Raw genomic sequence first — 20,119 nt, 5'->3', positions numbered from 1 at the left:
AAGAAGGAAGGAAAACACCCTCATTCTCAATCTTTGCATTGGGTTGTGCCTCCGGCAAACCCTCTGGTGAAGTGTTGTCTAATTATGCAACAATTATCTACTCTTTTAACTGGAGAGACTATTCATCATACTTTCCCCTTCACCAAAAAAGAACATCCCTTGACTTGATAAGGATCAAACCATGTTCTTAAGTAGAGAGAAAGGGTTAGAGCTTGCCACCCCCACGTACAGAACAGTTCTGTAATGAGCCGTTTCACCCTGCTCCATCCCGACCCTCACATCACAGTTGGCAGTCTTCCCTGAGGACAGACAGCCTGAAGTGCAAAGTGTGGGTGCCTAGTCTCCTGGGTGAGGGGCTAATTACAACACTGTGCTCAGGAAGGAAGCATGCCTTCCCTGCCTTCAGTCCTACCCTCTCCCGGGCTTCTCCTAAACCAGAGGGCTTTCTTGCCTCAGCTCCTAATGTGCCTGGCCCTCTTAGAAATCCACAATTCTTTCTCTGGATGTTCCACCAGAATCCCCTGTTGGGACCCTCAAAATGGAATCTGTATGACAGCATCCGTTGTAAGAAGGAATCCTATCACGCTAAGCTTGTCTCACCTCTGTAGATACTAAGGGATGACTGTGGAGGGAGGAAGCATTAGATACCCCCCCCCCCCCCCCCCGCAACCCCCGAATCCACAGCAGGGGACAACCATTCCTTTTGCTATTTTAACTACACCAATTCTCCCTGCTGCTAAATTTTATAGTAACTGGGGATTTCATTAAGATGTCTCCTTGGGAAACAGGATGGCTATGGACTGCAGCGGTTTTCATTATCAAAGGCAGATTCTGGTCTCAGTTTTGCCATCAGGCACAGGACACAGGAAGGACCAAATAAGCAAGAGCTTTTAAGAAATCAATTTGGGAATCTATTGATTGATCAGCATTCCAGTAGGCTATTGATCTACAACAGTGTCTACTTTGAGGCCGTTGGGTACCTGGAAAGTATCTTTGAAACTAGGTTTATAGTTTAGACCAGTACTCAAATTCTTGCTTCTAGACAAGGATACTTCCATCTTCAAATTTTCGTGTGGGAGGACATGCCTAGTGATGAAAATGACACTGGGTGGAGTGCTGGCATTCATGTGTGGAGCCAGGGATGTTGGGTACTCTGTGATGAATGGCCTGGTCTTGCATCAGGAAGCCTTGTACTACACTCAAAATAATTTTTTTTGAAACATAATCTCATTTACTTCAAACTCATTATGTAGCCGAGGACAGACTTGAACTTCTGATTCTCCTGCCTCCACCTCCTGAATGCTGGGATTATGGGCGTGTACCACCACACTGTTTACATTATGCTAGAGCAAGCACTCTATCATATGAGCCATGTCCTCACACCCCTCAAATAAGCTTTGGAATATTCCTCTAAGTGTCCATACAGGTGATAAAAACCTCTTGCCCAAACCCTAAACCTGGATCTCATTTTATATAAATAAAGATCAGAATTACTGTTCTACTAAAAAATACACATTATTTTCTAGTTTAGCATCCAAAATCCAAAGTGGGCTTTGCTAAGCTAGAATCTGGATGTCTGCATGACTGTCCTATCTGGAGAGTCTGCAACATGCTCGTACCCTCTGTTTCCCAGGGCTGGAGCTCCATGTGGTCCTCTTGCATCCTCCCCTGGCAAGGCTGGCAGTGTAGCATCTTTAGCCCCTCTCCAATTTTTTTTTTTTTTTTTTTTTTTTTTTTTTTTTTTTTTTTTCGAGACAGGGTTTCTCTGTGTAGCTTTGCGCCTTTCCTGGAACTCACTTGGTAGTCCAGGCTGGCCTCGAACTCACAGAGATCCGCCTGGCTCTGCCTCCCGAGTGCTGGGATTAAAGGCGTGCGCCACCACCGCCCGGCCCCCTCTCCAATTTTAACCTTCCTCTCCCACTTTAATTTTTCAGGGCCCATGTGAGTGTGCTGGGCCCACACAGGTGGCCTAGGATCACCTCCCCATCTTAGGATCTTTAACTTGGTCATATCTGGAAAGTCCTTTGTGCCATGAGGTCTTTCCTCTTCCCAAGGCTCACAATTCCATAAGCTTGTATAGCACTGCACTGTCTATAGATTGTTTTTTCCTATACCTACCTATGACAAGGTTCAATGTATTAATTAAGCAGAGAAAGAAATCAGCAAACATAACTATTAACAAAATATAACAATAAGAACAACAATGTACTATAATAAAGTTGTCATTGTATTGCTCTTACTATGTGAAGTCATTACTAAAGAATTGTAATCCCCATGGCAAGGGATCTCACAGCTGTTTAGTGACTGGTGGGCAGGTGATGTACACAGAGTGAACACTCTGAACAAAGCATTGAATCGCATCCTCAGTGGAACAGAACAGAATGGCCTGGATCTCATACTACTACTCAAAAATAGGTCATAATGTAAAAACTAAGTTTTTTACTCTTGGGATTTTCTTTTAATTTTTTGCAAACCATAGTTGATTGAGTAACTGAAGCTATGGCAAGCAAAATGGAGGACAAGAATGGGCTAACACATTGGTAGATTCGAAGTGTCAAGATGTAACATTTTGAGAAGTCCATTATAGTGTTTACCACATAAAGAGTGGTTTTGCATTATTTGTAATATGCTTCCAATTTTCTAGGAATCTGCCTTCTTTCTTTATTTATTTATTTGTGTTAACCTAAATATGGTAATCCATGATACTATTGCTATAATACAGTGTTCACCACATAAAGAGTGGTTTGGCATGGCTTGTAATGTGCCTTCAATTTTCTAGGAATCTGTCATATAAACAAAGGTTTAGTTTCTATTAATTACCAAGAATAGATTTCTGTTTCAGAAAATCATGCTACTGATAATAGCATGGATTGCTGTATTTGGGTTAAAATAAAGAGAGAAAGGAATAAGAAAGCCCATTCCCATTTTTTCCAGAATCTGCTGCTATCATAGAATTTTGACTGTGAATAGAACCGCAAGCCTTCCTCATTCTCCCTCCCTCCTGATGCCAGGTGCCTTGAGTATTTTCATGTTGAAATAACTTATTTGATTATAAATAGATTTTTTTCTCCTACTCCTCTTTTGTAATACAGTACATTATATTGATCTTTGCTCTTGAAAATGCATGAGTATCTGGAGTGTAAAATCTGTACATTTTATTGTAGTTCCGCATGGGAATATTATAAAATATTTGTGGCTTAAAAAGTAGGGCATGGAGTCTGCTGTGTGCATCGCAGATCCTGTTTCCCACAGATGACCTATGCCTGTGCAGTCCATCTCACCCTTCGACACTCCTTCAAAGCTCTGCTGGAGGCATCTTGGCTGAAGTCACCATGTCGCTTCCCCAGGAGACATGCCAGAGTTTTTGTAAGTTCCTCCACTCCCACAATCATGAAATTCCCAAGAAAGGAGAAGGTCTTTGGACTTCCCAGGGCCATTGATAAGGATGCTCTGCCCACAACAAGACCTCAGGAACCCCACAGAGCCCTTCACACTCCTGTTGAGACCCCATCCTTTCCCCATGGCACTGCTAAGAGATGCCTCCATGTTTAATGCCAAGGAGGCAGCTCTCCTACAGGAGGCTGTAGGTCTTCTCCTAATCATCCCAGGACCAATCCTATCATTCCTTTGCTCTCTGGTCTCCACCAGAGGCTTCAGTTTCTCCGTTTACCAATTACTGCTCTAGCATTTGTCTCTAATATAGTGACAAATGTTTCCTAGCCTGATGCATCCCCCTACATGCTTCAAACATCATGTGACACATAGTCTGTCTTCAGTAAACTTTCCTCCCTCCTCTTGAATGGCTTCCCTTCCCTCTTCTCCTGTAATGGGGTGGCACCTGCTCTTCTTTCAGTCTGTCTACCTCTTTCTCATGCTCCTGCCTCCACAACTGGAGCTACTCCATAGCCACGATCTTTCTTCCTTAAGTTGCTGTGTCAGGTGTTTTCTTAGAGCAATGAGAAGAGGAATATGTTGATCTGTGCTTGGCACACAGCTGATATATCTGCACATATGTAACACGAATGACTTGACTGTTCGGTCTTTTTCTGTATCCTTACTCTTTGCCCTCAGTGTTTGATGCTATTGTCACTGGTAACCTTGAACCTGGTCTAGCTTTAGGACTTCTTTTGGCCACTGGGGAGTTGACAGCTATGACACCGGCATAGATTTGAAAGACGCTATTATGGTGTTGTCTTTGAATATGAACTGTCTCCCTTAGGCTCACGGGTTCGAACCCTTGGCCCCAGCTGCTGGTGCTCTTCTGGAAGGTTATGGAACCTTTAGGAAGTGGAGCATTGGTGGTGGAGCGGGGTCACTGGATGCTGGCCTGCTACAGCCTGGCCTTACTCACCGTCCACTCTCTTCTTCCTGACTGTGGATGGACTGTGACCAGCTGCCTCTGGCTCCCACCACAGTGCCTCCCTCACCTCACGCTGTGGTCCAAACTAAAGTTCCCTCCCTTAAGCTGCTTCCCTGTCAAGTACTCGGTCACAACATGAAAAAGAAGCAACACAGATGCACTTGTCTTCCCTCTGCACACCACTATTCCCAAGAACATGCTTGGGCAGGCTACAGAAGGAGGAACGTACATGTGGAGCTGAGCTGAGCATCACTGGCCTTCCCTGAAGCCAGATTAGATGACTTGGCAACTAACTGCTCACACTTAAGATGGGATCCGTTCAAGAAACAGACAAGCCCAAACCAGCTGGATGCCATCGTCTATCGAGTGGGACAGTAATTCATTATTACAGACCAGTGGAATCTTAGGGATGCTTCTTACACAGCACTAATGTGGCAATAAGTGCCTGATACAACTGGGGCTCAGGAAATAAACACTGAATGTCCACAGGGGAATGGAGTTTTTTACAGTGGGTAGACTTTTTTGTTCAGCCTGGTCTGTGTCTTGACTTACTGATTTGACCACTTGCCAAGTTAGTAGCCAGGGACAACCCTCCACTCTGTCTTCTTTCCTCCCTTACAAGCAACGAATAGCTCCGGAGTCATCCAGTTCCACACATAATCTCTGGGATCTGGTTTCTCCAGTCCATAGTTCTGAGCACATTTTGTATCAATATTGCGACAGCTTCCTATTTGAAATCTATGCCAATCATTTCTTCCTCACATTCTCCCCACTTCTATTAGTTTCATTAGCTTCCAAATCAAATATGAATTATAGTTATATCAAGACTGAGAGGTCATTTCAAAATACTTCCTTCCCAAGTTACCTTTCAAAACACTTAAGAAACAACTTTTTAAAAATAGAAAGGAAGTAGCCTGTGTTATATATGGCAGGGTGAGGGGACACAAGAGAAAATACACGAGAGGATTGATTGTTATCTATCTGCTGCTAAATGGTTCATTTACAATATCCTACTGTGCTTGTTCCCTTGACCCAATCTGGTATCAACTAAGATATCCATGTAGGTGGGTCTGAGAGGCCATGTCCAGAAAGGATTAAGCAGGAGAAGTCCTTCTCCCAGAGTGCTAGCACCTCCCAACAGGTGGCCCAGTTAGAAGAGACATGAGTTGGGCCTGCCTGACTTCGATTCTTGCTGCTGCTGCTGCTGCTGGTGCTGGTGCTGCTGCTGCTGCTGCTGCTGGCTGGCCTTGGCTGACATCAGAACGCAGCGTCTTCAGCCTTCCGCTGTGGACTGAAGATTAGAAACCCTCTGAGTATCTTCCAGGCCTACAGTACCAGATTGGGACTGCTGAGGAACCGAGATTTGTGGACTGAGCCGCGACTGGGTTCTCAACTTCTTTGATGTGTAGACAACCATTGCTGGACTACTGAGCCCCTACCATGTGAGCCATTCTAGGGGATTCTCAATATGAAATGAAATGAAATGATATGATATGATATGATATGATATGATATGATATGATATGATATGATATGATATGATATATACTATGTATAACGTTAGATCTATTTTTCTAGGGATCTGTAATATTCCTTATATAAACTATTAGGACTGTTAAAGGTAAAATCACATGGCTCTAACATCATCTTTGTGTTATGCTGTTCTTACTGTTGCCTTCCTACTTACAAACCCATGGTTGAACCCATAGTGTCAACTACCATGGCAGTTAGCACTGGCCTGTAGTGAGCTTTCCTTATCATGCCTTCATTAATAGCTGGGATAGTAGTAATAAATTATCATAATGCTTCGGAGTTATAATTTGGTGCTTCTTCCATTTAAACATTTTTATTGGTTCAGTTTTTCATTGACAATTTCATGCATTTATACAGTCTCTTCTGTTTACTCTTACCCCCGGCCCTCTCCTGTCTCCCTCCCACCCTTGTGTGTCTCCCATTTGCATTCTAATTTTATCCGTGGATAAATTTTTAATGCAAGAGATGGGGAGGCTAAATGAAAAGTATTTGTTTCTCTGGTGAGTCTGGCTTCCTCCCACCCAGTGTTTTCATTAATGCACTGATCTTGGTTACAGCTCCGTCCCCCACATCTAACCTCACTCCTCTTAATTAGTTGGGATTATATCTGGCTGCAAACAGCAGAGAATCTGTTTGTCACAGGCGTAGAGAAGAACTTCACCACTGTTCCTAATGAGAAGCCCTGAGCTAAGCGGTGCAGCGCTGGTATATGGATCAATATGTTGAAGGGAATGATCGTCAGTAGGCAGAGGCTCATCTCACAGATGAAAGAGTTCTTCTGCTGCCTTCTAGGCCTCTTGTTTGCTTCCAAGAGTGTGGAACAAGCATCACAAAGCAATTCTTCTTGTTGCCTTTTTTGTATGTATAGGTATGTGCATGTGTGTGTTGTCTGTTCATGTTCATGTCCATGTGTGCATACATATGCATGTAGAGGACAAAGGTCAGCTGCTGGGTATCTTCCTCCATCACTCCTCACTTTTGAGACCAGATCTCTGAACTTGGAACTCATCAGTTTGCCTAGTCTGGCTGGCCAATGAGCTTCTAGGTGTGTCTACCTGTCTCTGCCTCTCCAGCACAGGAATTACAGGCACACACCAGCCTGCCTGGTTTATTATGTGGGTGTTGGGGATCAAACTCAGGTCCTCCCAACCTTTGTCTTTTTTAATCTAGGGCAAGAAGTTTGATCTAGAGGTTTCCTGCCCCACCTCACTGCCTGAAGTCCTAAGGTGGCCTGTACTCCCTGGAAAGGAGGCTGGAACATTGATAGCATCACGTGGGTAGGACAAAGAGAAGGGGGGTGTGGATGGCATTTACATGGGTCATCTATAGTGCTTGTCATAATCTCTGTCCCTACTTACTACCCCATCCTGGAGGTCTTAACTTAAAGCCATCCATTCAAAGAATGTGTGTTTTCTATACACTTTGAATGCTCATACTCCCTACCAGCTGTTCAAAGAGTCAAAATTATATACTGATCTGAAAAAAAAAATCACTGGATTCATGTCATGGGTTGAATCTGGAATGCTCCCTCCCTACCGACTCCTGTTCTGAACACTTGTCTCCCAGCAGGTGGTGCTATGGAGCAGGTGGGGGTCTGGCTGGTTGGAGTGGGTCATTAGGGGTGGGTCTTTGAAGGTTTGGACCTGTTTTGGTTACAGCTCCCCTCCACTTTCTGCTTGTGTTGATGTGAGGAGTTTTCACCTTGCTGTCTCTAACACACTGAACGGAAACCTCTGAAACCTGGAGCCGAAATCGATCTTCCTCCCTCACATGGTTTTATCTGGTGTCACCGTCACGGCCATGTAAAAAGTCGCTGAATAAACATTTGATTAGTATCAGTGGTTCCCACTCAACTGTGAGGGCTTGGCTTGTGGGCAGAAACTCTTGAATCTTACTAACTTGTATTCTTGGGATCAGGGTGTGTATTTCATAGTTTGGACAAACATTGAGATCCAGGGTTGGGGCTGTGGCTCGAGGCTTAAGGCACTTGCTTTGCAAGCATGTGGTGCAGAATTCAGATGCATAGAAAACATGTGAGTGCCTGTTATTCCAGCCTCAGAAGCTTGATGTAGCCTCTGGTTTTGATGAAGAGACCCTGCTTCAATGCATAAGGTGGAAAAGGGATGGAAGACGATTCCCATCGTCAACCTCAGGCTTCCACACATATGTAAGTACACCCCCACATGTGTGCCCACACACATGCATACATGCACACACATGTGCATACCACATGTATCCATGAAAAATGGAAAAGAAATAAACAAATATGGAGATCAACATTTGCATAGTGTAGATATTAGGAGGCCAGAATAACCAAGCACCTTTTCAAAAGCAAACCAATGACGAAATTACCAGACTTCATCTGTCAATAGCACGTTGGAAGAAAATACCCTACATGTTACAATGATTTTTTTAAAGACACACCTAAGGCTTATTTATATTTTTTATTCAAAAATATCTGATTGTTTGCATTATTCATATTGTTTACGGGAAAAGAGAGCTGCAAAAAATAAAACCTAATGCATTAATGTTAAAAAAAACCACAAACAACTCTGTAATCCATATTCTCCTCCACCCCTCTACATGTTATTATTATGATCTGAAATAGGCAGTTTTATTAATCACAGGCTTGTGAAAGCTCTTACAAAAGGCACATCAAAGCTGAAAAGGCTGTGCTGTTCTACTTTGCTTTGTATCATGGATTTGGTTAAAATCTATGTCTGCTCCTGAGAAAGCTTCTCTCCCAGGATGTGGCAGACAAAGGTAGCACCTGGGGTTAAGCTCCCTCCCTTGCAGAAGAGCAGCAATGTTACAGAAACTCTGATGAACAACTCCCTGCTTCTGCCCCAGTGAGGATGGCTTCTGAGGTGATCCTGATGGGCAGGGAGTGTGTGGTGTGAGGTGAGGCGCCATGCCAAGCTTACACCAAAGTCTGCAAGAGGATGAGGTTCTCAGCCTCCTGTGCAGACTCGGCTCCCCTCGGCTTTCTGAGTCAATAACTTACTGTGTTATTTTTTTTCTCTTCTCTCTGCTTCACTTGAAGACTCAGAAAAGCCCACGCAGTTGTGCATCATAAATAAACAAGAAAAGAAGGAAGTGATATTATTTAAGAAATTATTGGGTGAGAAGCTTTTTACTGAAGTTCATTTTATTTTACCTAACAGAATCAACTCTAGGAAGAATTCATTTCACTTATTCATAGCCCCAGCAGTGAAATTTGAAAAGACAATATTAAAAAAAGGAATGTATCTGCCAGTTGTACTTCACTGCAAAGATGTCCAAGCATAAATAAAAAATTAATGAGCAGAGTTAGCAGTGTTCTCAAATAACAAAGCCTCAGACCAAACAGCATTTGTTATAGGAATGCTAAAACAGTTGAGAAGTAAGAAATTAGGCAACAGAAAAATAAGGGGGAGGTAGATGCCCATAAGACAAATGGTAAATGAAATATCAGGATCTGCACTCAGAAACACAGAAAGACAAGTAATTAAAAATGATAACAAATCTTTTAAAAGGTGGGTGAGCTGGAGAGACAGTTCAGAGGTTAAGAGCATATACTGCTCTTCCAGAGGACCTGAGTTTGGATTGCAGCACTCACATGGGGCCGCTCAGGACAACCTGTAACACTAGCTCCAGGGGAATCTGATGCCCTCTTCTGGTCTCTATGAGCAACTGCACACACACACACACACACACACACACACACACACACACACACACACACACATGCTGTGGGATGTTCTGTATGTTAAATGTGTTGCTCTGATTGGTTAATAAATAAAACACTGATTGGCCAGTAGCCAGGCAGGAAGTAAAGGTGGGACAAGGAGAGAGGAGATTTCTGGGAAGTAGAAGGCTGAGGCAGAGAGTAGCTGCCAGCTGCTGCCATGACAAGCGAGCTGTAAGGTACCGGTAAGCCACGAGCCACGGGGCAACTTACAGTCTAATAGAAATGGGTTAATTTAAGATATGAGAACAGTTAGCAAGAAGCCTGTCATGGCCATACAGTTTGTAAGCAATAAAAGTCTCTGTGTGTTTATTTGGTTGGGTCTGAGCAGCTGCGGGACTGGCGGGTGAGAGAGATTTGTCCTGACTGTGGGCCAGGCAGGACCAGGAAAATTCTAGCTACACACACACACACACACACACACACACATCACATCACATCACACACACACAATTAAAAATAATAAAAATAAATTCTTAAACACCGAGATCTCATGAAATCTCTTAGTAAACTGGGAGTGAAATTATATCATTAAAAAATATCTATCAGAAACCAAAAGAGACAGGGATTTTAAGACAAACATTCTGGTAACAGATAAGAAAAAGATGCTAACACTGGCCAGTTTTAATTAATATTTTTCTGAAAGAACTAGTAAATAAAGGACATAGCAAATAAAAACAAAATAAGAGACTGGTGACTGTAAACTATATCACAATCTTAGGGAGACCTGGGGAAAATCAGTAGCACTCTAGCTAAAGCACAGTACTTATTTCCTTACAGGGCTGTTAAGTATTGTAGGATCACTAGCTTTCTAATAGACTAGCAATAATCCATTAGAAAAAAGTAGGAAAATTGTTGAATTGCATTTAGCAACCAAAACTGTTAAATTTATATATGAAATATTCATAATTTATAAACATGATATAAATATTCTATTTTTAAAGATCTGTTTCTTTCTTCTACGTGTATAAGTGTTTGCATGTATTTATGTGCACCACATATGTGCAGTGGCCGTGGGAGGCCAGAAGAGGGTGCTGAGTGCCCTGGAATTGGAATTACATTGGTCCTGGGAACCAAACTCACATCATCTGCAAGAGCAGCCAGAGCTCTTGACCACTGAGGCATCTCTCCAGACCCTGAGTATATGAAAATTTTAAGAAAATGCACACTCTTCATATGAAGAAACCTATAAAGATGATGCACTACATGTGCACCTTGAAAAGCACCTGAAGTGCTAACAGTCTCCTCCAGAGGTACTCTGCAAATGTACCGAGTCTAATGCATTTCAGGGAAAATTCCACTTGGGCTTTTAAGTAGGAATATTTTATTCATTTATTATTAAGATAAAAAATTTAGTAAGCGTACAAAGAAATAGGTTTCACTGTATTGTGATGTTTTCATACATATATATCATTAACCACTCCTCCATCTGTCTCTTTTCCCCTTTGCTACTCCCCCTGTGTCTCCTAACCCTGTCTGCTTTCTTGATATACATATTCCATTACCTTCTCTGCCATTTCCCCACTTAGACCTTTTCTTCCCTGTCACAACCTCAACAGGGGTGTTTAAAATAAACCCAGAGTCTATAGGAAGGATAAATGCATGTCTCATGTGAATTTAGCATAGATAGACATATTATATGTTCTTTTCCACATGTGAAAACTGAAAATGAGAACTCACTTGAAAGCAGAATACTGATTACTAGGGCCTGGGCAGAGTGCAGAGGAGAGGGTGGAAGGAGCGTAGCTGAATGTGGTCAATGCATCATGTATCCACACGTGGAAACATCGCATGAAATTCCATTAATATGCATAATTAGTATATGTTAACAAAACAGTTTGCTTAATTAAAAATATAGATCACCCAAAGATGAGCAAAATTCAAGGTAGGACAAAGGTAATATCTCAAATAAGTATGGAAATTATCATTCAATAATTCTATAGCATTTTGGAAAAGAGGTAAGCTGAATTAAATTACTGATGGGTAGAAAACTGAAGACTTTTGGAACCATAGCATGAAATTATTTGTGCACATTTATTTACTTTTAGATCAAGGAAGGTTTTCCTAAGCATGACACAAAAGAGAGAAACACTTTTTTTAAAGGCAAATGTCATAATTGTATAACCACTTTATTTAGAGTGATCATTAAAGAAGAAATTTAAAATGAAATAGGAAACACGGGACTTTTTGCATGGTATGAAAGTTAAAGGGTAGATCCTTAATCTAGAATGGGTTCTTTAAAAAAGAAGATTTTAAAATTGGCTATGTAACTGAGGAAAATAAAAGTAATAAATTTATAAAAAGATAATTATCCATAAGAAGTGCATTTTACATGTGAAGATGTTTTGTCTGAACGTGTCCATGTGCCTCATGTATGCAGTCTCCATGGAGGTGAGAACAGGGTATTGGACCCCCTGAAAATGGAGTTTAGCATCCAGTGGGTACTGGGAACTGAACCTGGGTCCTCTGCAGGAGCAGCTAGTACTCTTAACAGTTGAACATCTCTCCAGTCCCTAAACAACATTTTAAATATTTGCTATTGGGGAAAAAAAAGACACAGAACATGTTTAGAAAATAGCTAAAGCAACACTCCTGTGTGCTGTATAGAAACAGTCTCCTTCAAGCTGCTGCTCAGTTGTTTAGATATTCCTAATTTAGTTTTGATTAAGCTGAACAAAGCATAAGTCTGAAAGTGTTTAACATTCTGAACAGACTTTTCTCTGAAGAATTTATCCCGATAGTCATGTACACAAGCAAGTTCAGTGAAAACATTGACAAATTATGTACTGTGTCAAAGAACTAAAAACACCATTAAATTAAGGATAAAAAATCATTTAAATGGTGGTATTTTCCAAACATCCAACATAATTTTGTGGAAAATATTTATTGCACGAAATATTTCTTATGTTACTTTGTGTCATGGTTCATCTTTCTCGATCTTTTCTCCAAATCAACTTGATTGGATTTGGAGTCACCTAGGAGACACACCTCTGGGAATGTCTGTGAGAGTGTTTCCAGAGAGGTTTAAATGAAGCAAGATGACCCATATTTAATGAGGGGGGCAGCACCCCATACGCTGGGGTACCAGATTGAATAAAAAAGGGAAAATGGAGAAAATGAGCTGAGTACCAGAATTCATCTCTCTCTGCTTTCTGACTACAGACAAAATGTGACCAACTGCCTCATGCTCCTGTTGTCTGCCACTCCTTCCTGATCATGATGGACCATGCCTTCAGACTCAGAGCCAAAAGAAACCCTTCCTCCCTTAAGTGTCTTTGCCAGGTATTTTGTGACATCAGTGAGAACAGTAACTGATATATTATGTGAAATTAAAAAGTTAAAAATATATACTGGATGACTGCTATAGTTTGGATCCTGAACGTCTCCTAAAGGCCTATCTGTTAAAGCTTTGGTCACCAGCCTGTGCTCTTACTGGGAAGGGGTGGAAGCTTCAAGAGATGGGGGCCTAGTGGGAGGAAGTGAGATCAAAGGAAGTCTGCGTTGAAGGGCATATTAGGACTGCACCCACCCACCCACTGCCTTGAAGACCACAAGCTTCTTCTACATTGTGCTCCTGCTGGGATGTTCTGTGTGAGCCTGTAGTGACAGCCTCAAGGCAAGGGGGGCATGTGACCATGGAGTGACTGATGCCTCTGATGCCATGAGCCAACACTAACCTTTTCTCTTATTAAGTTGGTTATCACCAATGTTTTGCCATGGTAATGGAAAACTGGCTAAGGCAAGGGCTCTAAATATGGAAATGATCCCACGCATAGAAAAACTGCTTTGGAATGAAATTTCTAAGGATTGGTGATGGAGGCACTTGGACTCACAGAAGGTTTGATTTGCTTTTGTTTCGCTGCATACTATAGTTGTTGGTAAGTTGCCAATTCTTTTGAATATATCTTTTGAAAAATCTGTGATTTTTATGGCATAAAACAGGTACATTAAGAGAGACCAGGAAGAAATTTGAAGTTTTGCAGATGTTGTTAAAGAATGAGCTATTTTTTTTTTCCTTAGAAAAAATAGCTTATGTTCATACCTCGATAATGAACAGCCTCCAAGAATCTTTTCGGCATTCTTATGGGCTCATTTGCTTAATGAGAACACCAGTAATTTGATTTTTTATATTGCTGTGTAAATGTTTTGTACATAACGGCTTTTGTTTTTTCACCTGCTCTATCTCTGTTTTTCAGTCACTGACATTTATTGAATCTGTGTTGTTTTCTCGAAGCAAAGGAACGACTAGGAGGGAAGACAAGGAGTGTTTTGTTTAGGGAGAGACAGAAAGGAGAAGAAGGAAGATGCAGACAAAGGGAGAGGAAGAGGAGAGAGAAGGGGAAAAGACAAACCCTGGCAGAGAGCCCAGCTCTCGGAAAACTGGCCTCACCCCAGGACTGGTGAGCAGCACGCTCCACTGATGAAGGTGCAGGAGAGCTGAAGAATTAACTCTGCTCCCCCAGCAGGACTGCGGCACTCATCTTAATCCCAATCCACTGGATCCTGGGGGCTGTGTGGAACTGTGGTCCAAAGTGTCTGTCTGTCTGTCCCCTCCCCGCCCCACCTCTCCCTGCCCTCTCTGTCTATCTCTGTTTCTATTTCTTCAAGGTTTATTTATGTGTATGAGTGTTTTCCTGCACATATGTATATGCACCATACGTGTGATGTGTCCAGTGAGGCTAGAAGAAGGCACTGGATGAGGTGCCCTGTGCTGGGAACAGAACCCATGTCCTCTGCAGGGGCAGTAAGTGCACTTAACTGCTGCTGAACCATGTAGCCAGCCCTAAAGTTTCTTCTTAATGATAGCGTTCTTCTGGGTTAGAAGTATGGCCACTTCTTAATGGTGACTTTCTTCTAAGTTAGAGCCAAGGCCACGACCGTTAGTGACTCACAAAGATGGAAGGAGAGGAAGAAAAGGCAAGTTCAACCTCATTTGAGATCTAAATTCAGAGCTCCTTGGCACTCAGGGTGGAGAGAACTCTGATTGAGACAGGAAGCCTTTTAGTAGCAATCTGGGCTCACAGCAACAGGCCCCCAGTCTTCTCCTTGGCGTAGTAGGCTGCACCGTTCCATTAGAAAGCAGCTCCAGATACCTCTGTACTATCTGGATTCTGTTACTGTCTACACTGCACACTGCTCTAGTCGCTCGGCTTAGCTATCTTGGTTCTCTACCTCCTCAATGATTCTCAGGGTGGGTTGGTCAGAGTTCTCTAGAGGGTCAGAACCCACAGGATGGATACATTATGAATAGAATTTATTAAGTCAGCTTATGTTGAAACAGTAACAACAGCTATCTCACACCTGAGAGGCTGAGAGCCAAGGGTTGCTCAGTGTTTGAAGTGGGTCCCTCAGCAGTCAGTAGCCCCATGTTGCCTGTCTCATCATGGGAAGTCTGACAACCTGGAAGTTGCTCAGTCCATAAGGTTGAGGGCTTCAGTAGTCCCAACCAGGCACCGAGGACCTAAGAGTTTCCTGGAGATCCACTGATCCTTAGTCAGTGATTAAAGCCTGGAAACGCCGGTTCTGATACCAGCAAAGGAATCATCATCATCATCATCATCATCATCATCATCATTAGCTGCAGCAGCAGCAGCAGCAGCAGCAACAGCAGGGTAAACTAACTCAGAGGCAAGAAGAGGCCAAGGAATCAAAATCTGCCACATTTCTTCTGGGCTGCTGCCAGAGGGTGCCACCCACATTTGGGAATCGGTTTCCCCACGTCTGTGAAGGCAACCAGGGACAATTCTGTAGGTGAGGCTCCCTACTCAGGTGACTAATTTGAGTCATTAAAGCCAGCCATCACACCAGGCCACTGAAAACCCAAGAACATTCTAGTTTTGCTGACACTCCAGTTGGATCTCGGCCTTCTGATTTTCCGATCCTCGTCACTCCACACGGGAAGAGGAAAGCATTTGGGGAACAAATGTAAAGGGTGACTCCAGGGAGGATTAGGCCCTGAGGTTTTGTAGTCATCTCCTGGTACCTCTTTAAAGAGCTGGGGGCCTCCGCTATGCTAATTAGCCTCATTTCACACCGTTCAAAGAATAGGTAATGATCGAGAACACGTTCCTGCCTTGAAGTACAGGTGAGACCTTCTGAGTAGAAAAAGGTCCCCATGAACTCTGCCTCAGTGTTCTTTTAACAGCTGCATGTCTCTTGGTTCAATTTAACTTGCTAAATCAGTCTGAGGCTGTGAAGAGAATGGAGCAGCAGTTTGGGACCATGGATTTGTGAAGCGGGACCCAGGAGAAACTGACTTGAGCTGGTGATAGCGGCAGTGACAGGATTGCTCCAGGAAGACAAGGGCACTGTCTCTGCCTTTGCAGTGTGTCTAGCACTTTAGACCACCATGCGTCACCTGTGATTGACTCCCAGCTCCTCAGCATCCCAGGTGGGGAGAGAAAATAATTAGGGAAACCATCTTAAATGATGACTCCAGATGTTTGGCCCACAAGGTATCTCTTTGGATATCCCAGTTCAGTTACTACACTGACTAATTATAGTCACACTCAGGGCTGCTTCTGTTTGAAATTCTAGTTCCATCTGTATCTCTGGGACTATTTAGAAGAGTATTTAAGTAGGGTTTCCTTTTATTTAATGGATTTCAGAATCAGACAAATCCTCTTATGAAAACATATTAATTAATCAAGAGGTCACTTCTCCAGAGTAAAATAAATTATTAAATCATACAAGGTGAGTATTTAAGTTTGTGCTCCCAATCCCTTCCCATGCTACTAATGTGCATATTAAACTTTTAAAGATGAATGTCTAAGTTATATTTTATGATAGAGCAGAGAGGAGGCTGCCCTGACTATTCCGTGGCCTCCTACATGAACTCATACAGCGGTGGAGTAGCAAAGGAGGACACTCAGGTGCTGGAGTTGAACAAATAAATGTATTTGTCTAAAATCCAAGGCAGTGAGGAGAAAGGAAAGAGGAGGATCCCAGCATTTCCAGAGTTACAAGAACGTCTTCAACTCATTGATCGGATGAAATACTGCCACAAGAACTAGTAGTTGACTCTGGGTGGTTTCCAGGTTCCTGAAAGGAAGTCTCTCAAGAGGAAAGGGCACTGCTGTTTCTACATCACAGGGGCATGCCAAGAGTGTCTGTGGTGACTTCAGTTACTTGTGTGTGTTTGTTCATGTGAGTGTAAGTGTCCACGCAAGTGTCTGTGCAGGTGTAGGTGTGTGTGCTTGGAGGCGAGAGGACAACTTGGCTGTCATTCCTCAGGTGCTACCCACCTTGATGGTTGAGACAGGGTCTCTCACTTGTCTGGAGTTGGTCACGGAGCCTACCATGATTGGCTCGTAAGCCCTAGGGATCTGCCTGACTCCTCTACCTCCCCAGTGCTGGGACTGCAAGCGCACAACACTGTATCTGGGGTTTTCTTTATTTTGGAGAGGTATACCATAGCTCCCATAATTCAATTCTGGCTGAAATATATACATACATATGTATGTACATATATATGCATATATGAGATATATAGGGAGAAATACGTATTTCAACAATTATATACATACATACATACATATATATATACACATACACATACACATCTCATGTTTAATGGTTATTCTTGGTTTTCAACTTGACTACATCTGGAATTAACAAAAATCTCCATGGCTGGATACAACTATGTGGGGGGATTTTTCTTAATTAAATCATTTAAAGTGTAAAGGCCCACCCTAAATCTGGGTCTTTTGAGGTGGAAGATCCACCTTAAGTTTGGAACACACCTTCTGTTAACAGCCTATCTAAAGGTCATGGAAGAAGGAAGTTTTAGCTCTTGCTGGCAAGTTCATTCCTTTACTGGCATTAGAGAGTACTTCTTCACAATTCTGGTGTATACTGAGGACCAGCTGAGACATCCAGCCTTGTGGACTGAACGACTACTGGATTCTTGGACTTTGGTAAACTAGCTGGACCACAGCCTGTTTGCACATAAAGGATATATGTAGTATGTATGTATATGTGTATATTAATTCTATCAGTTCTGGCCACGATGCACCTTGCACTACCTCTGCACTCTGTTGACAAGAAGCTCATCACCAGAAGTGGCCCCCAACTTGGAACTCCAGAATGGGGAGCCAGAATAAACTCCCGTTCTGTGTGTATCACACCATTACTGACAACAGAGAAGGACTGACCCCCATAAGGTAAAAGAAGAGAAGGACTGAGGGAAGGAAGAGGAAGAAGTGTAACCCAGGGTGGGTAGGGCGTGGTTTCACATGATCCCATCCATCCTTGATAAAATGCTAAGGTAAAACTTGGGAAAGATTAAAATTTGAAGGAAGCCAAGGGAGCAGAGGACACGGTTTCTCAGAACTTTAAAATAATTCCAGTGGAAAAGCGTAGGCAAATCTTAGGGGTACTGGGTAAGCAGATCTCTGCTGGGAAAGGGGCTCAGATCTGGGGTGCATCTCTGGGCAAGACTCCATATGGAACCCTCAGATTCACACCTCTGACTCAGCCCCTGATTTCAGGACCTCAGAGGCCTCCTGCAAAGGACAGCTTGGGAAGCTGGGGAGGCATTAAATAGAAAACAGAGGGATTGTGGATGTGGTTCAGTCAGTAAAGGGCTTGCTTAATGGACAAGCTTAATGACCCGAGTTAGGATGCCCACATACAAAAGTAGGCACAGTGGCGTAACTAAAATCTCAGCCCAGTGGGCATCGATCTCTGGAGCTCACTGGCAAGCCAGTGTTGCTGAATTGATGAGCTCCAGGTTCAAGGAGAGATACTGTCTCAAAAAACTAAGGTAGACAACAACTGAAGAAGATGTACCTAGAGTCTACAGGTACACATGTGCACACAGAAGCACACACACACACACACACACACACACACACACACACACACACACACACATACACACACACACAAATGAAATAGACAACAAAGAAATAGCCATGTTGTGTAAGGAACATGTGTGTGTGTGTGCACGCGCCTGTGTAAGGAAGTGAGTTTTGTGGTGGTCATAAGTTGCTGTGTGTAATTTTCTTTGAATTTGTGGAAATGAGAACCTAACATATAGGAGCATTTTATTTATGAGATTTGTAATTTTAATTGCCGTGTTCAGGAGGATTAACAAATGTATTTTGTATTTGACATTTAGATGCATACTTGCTGAATTTGTAAGTTTAATTCTTAGGCAGTTGGAGTGCTTTAAGAGAATGCTAACTTGGGGGAGTTTTGAGGTATTTGGCTTATATGATCTATGCTAAGTCCTGAGAAGAATTTTGTCCCTAACACTTATAAATCCTCCTGCTAGGGATTTGATGGTTTTAAGAAAAACCAGATGTATTAAATGTGTGATTATCGCTTGGAATGTTTAGGAAGAACTTAATTAGTCAAGCTTATAAGTGGTGCTTAGATTTTAAAGATTGCATTTTGATTTGCTATATTTGAGAGAGCTGTGACTAACTGAAAATATGTTAAAAAAAAAAAAAAAAAACCAAACCCTTGATGAGTTCAGAAGTGGTGTTGAGATGCTTAGGGGTGGGGCCCCATCTCACATGTAAGAGCTCCCTGAGCTTTAGTCAAAGGTCAGGAGACAGTGATGCTTAATGGGGTTGTTTCCTGATATGTAGGAAGTGCTGAGGGCCAAATAAACACTGTAGTTGGGCTGAGTGTGAAGCCAATGAAAACTCATACAGAGGCCAGAATCCATGCAAGGAACGAAATGCACTCTCCTTGAGAAGGTGGTGCTGGGAGCCATTAAGGATTGGCAGGAGGCATGTCCCACCTGCAGCCCCCAGGCATCACGCATCTATCCATAGCTGTGACTGTGGCCCCAACACAGAACCATAAACTTAATGAAAACCTTATGAATTTAAAAAAAAACAAAAACAAAAAACCTCAATTTGGCGGTTCTTAAACAGGAATCTGGCAGAAGACAATGTCATTTTACAGTGCCAGAAGGTTGAGCATGCACAGTTAATGCATGGTATGGAAGAAAGCTTTTAGTGTCTCTGCAGCGTGAGCTGTAATTATGCAGATGATGGACTTCTAGCGGAGTGTGTACGTCTCCATGGGTGGCAGTGGTGCCGAAAAGCATTTAGCCAGAGACAAGCGGCTCAATCAGGCCGACCTTAAACTGTAATCTCATCGGGGAAAGATGCTTCACCTTAGTGTTATTATACCTGGTGTGCAAGGAAGCCAAGGGGAGGCTGAGACAGAAATGGGGGTGTCTAATGGTGACAGGATAAGTCAGGGTTTATTAGAGGTCAAGGTACTAATTACCACTAATGGGGTCTCAATGGGTGTCAGTCAATGATCTGAGACATTTTCATACCTTTTACTCTCTCTTTGTGACAATATCCTATGACGTTAGGTTCTTTAAGATAGATTTTATTATTTTTTATTTCTGTGTATGTGCATGTCTGTGTATGGATTTGCATACATGAGTACCATGCCCACAGAGGTCAGAAGATCATGTCAGAGTCCCTGGAGCTGGAATTAAAGGTGGTTGTGAGCCACTGAACGTGGTGACT

At 42.6% G+C, this 20,119-nt stretch overlaps 1 protein-coding gene and 1 long non-coding RNA gene across 3 annotated transcripts in view; one reads left to right on the top strand and one right to left on the bottom strand.

Moving 5' to 3' along the window:
* The window catches only part of LOC128099124 (uncharacterized), a 97,628-nt gene extending 78,599 nt beyond the window's left edge, over window positions 1–19,029 (top strand). The window contains exons 4-7 of one of the 2 annotated variants that reach the window (XR_008214436.1): window positions 7,947–8,060; window positions 8,937–9,014; window positions 12,783–13,498; window positions 13,817–19,029. This is a non-coding gene — a long non-coding RNA (uncharacterized LOC128099124). Of the gene's footprint in view, window positions 1–7,946; window positions 8,061–8,936; window positions 9,015–12,782 lie in introns of both variants that reach the window. The other variant, XR_008214435.1, reaches the window with a different exon arrangement.
* Window positions 1–20,119, bottom strand: part of Tacr1 (tachykinin receptor 1) — a 165,415-nt gene that overhangs the window by 135,927 nt on the left and 9,369 nt on the right. The window lies entirely within an intron of this gene.

This window comes from Peromyscus californicus, unplaced genomic scaffold (assembly GCF_007827085.1).
Source record: "Peromyscus californicus insignis strain IS unplaced genomic scaffold, ASM782708v3 Scaffold_6__1_contigs__length_162567912, whole genome shotgun sequence".
In the NCBI taxonomy this organism is placed as follows: domain Eukaryota; kingdom Metazoa; phylum Chordata; class Mammalia; order Rodentia; family Cricetidae; genus Peromyscus; species Peromyscus californicus.
Note: the sequence above shows the minus strand (reverse complement) of the source record. Positions and strands in the feature narration are given on the sequence as shown.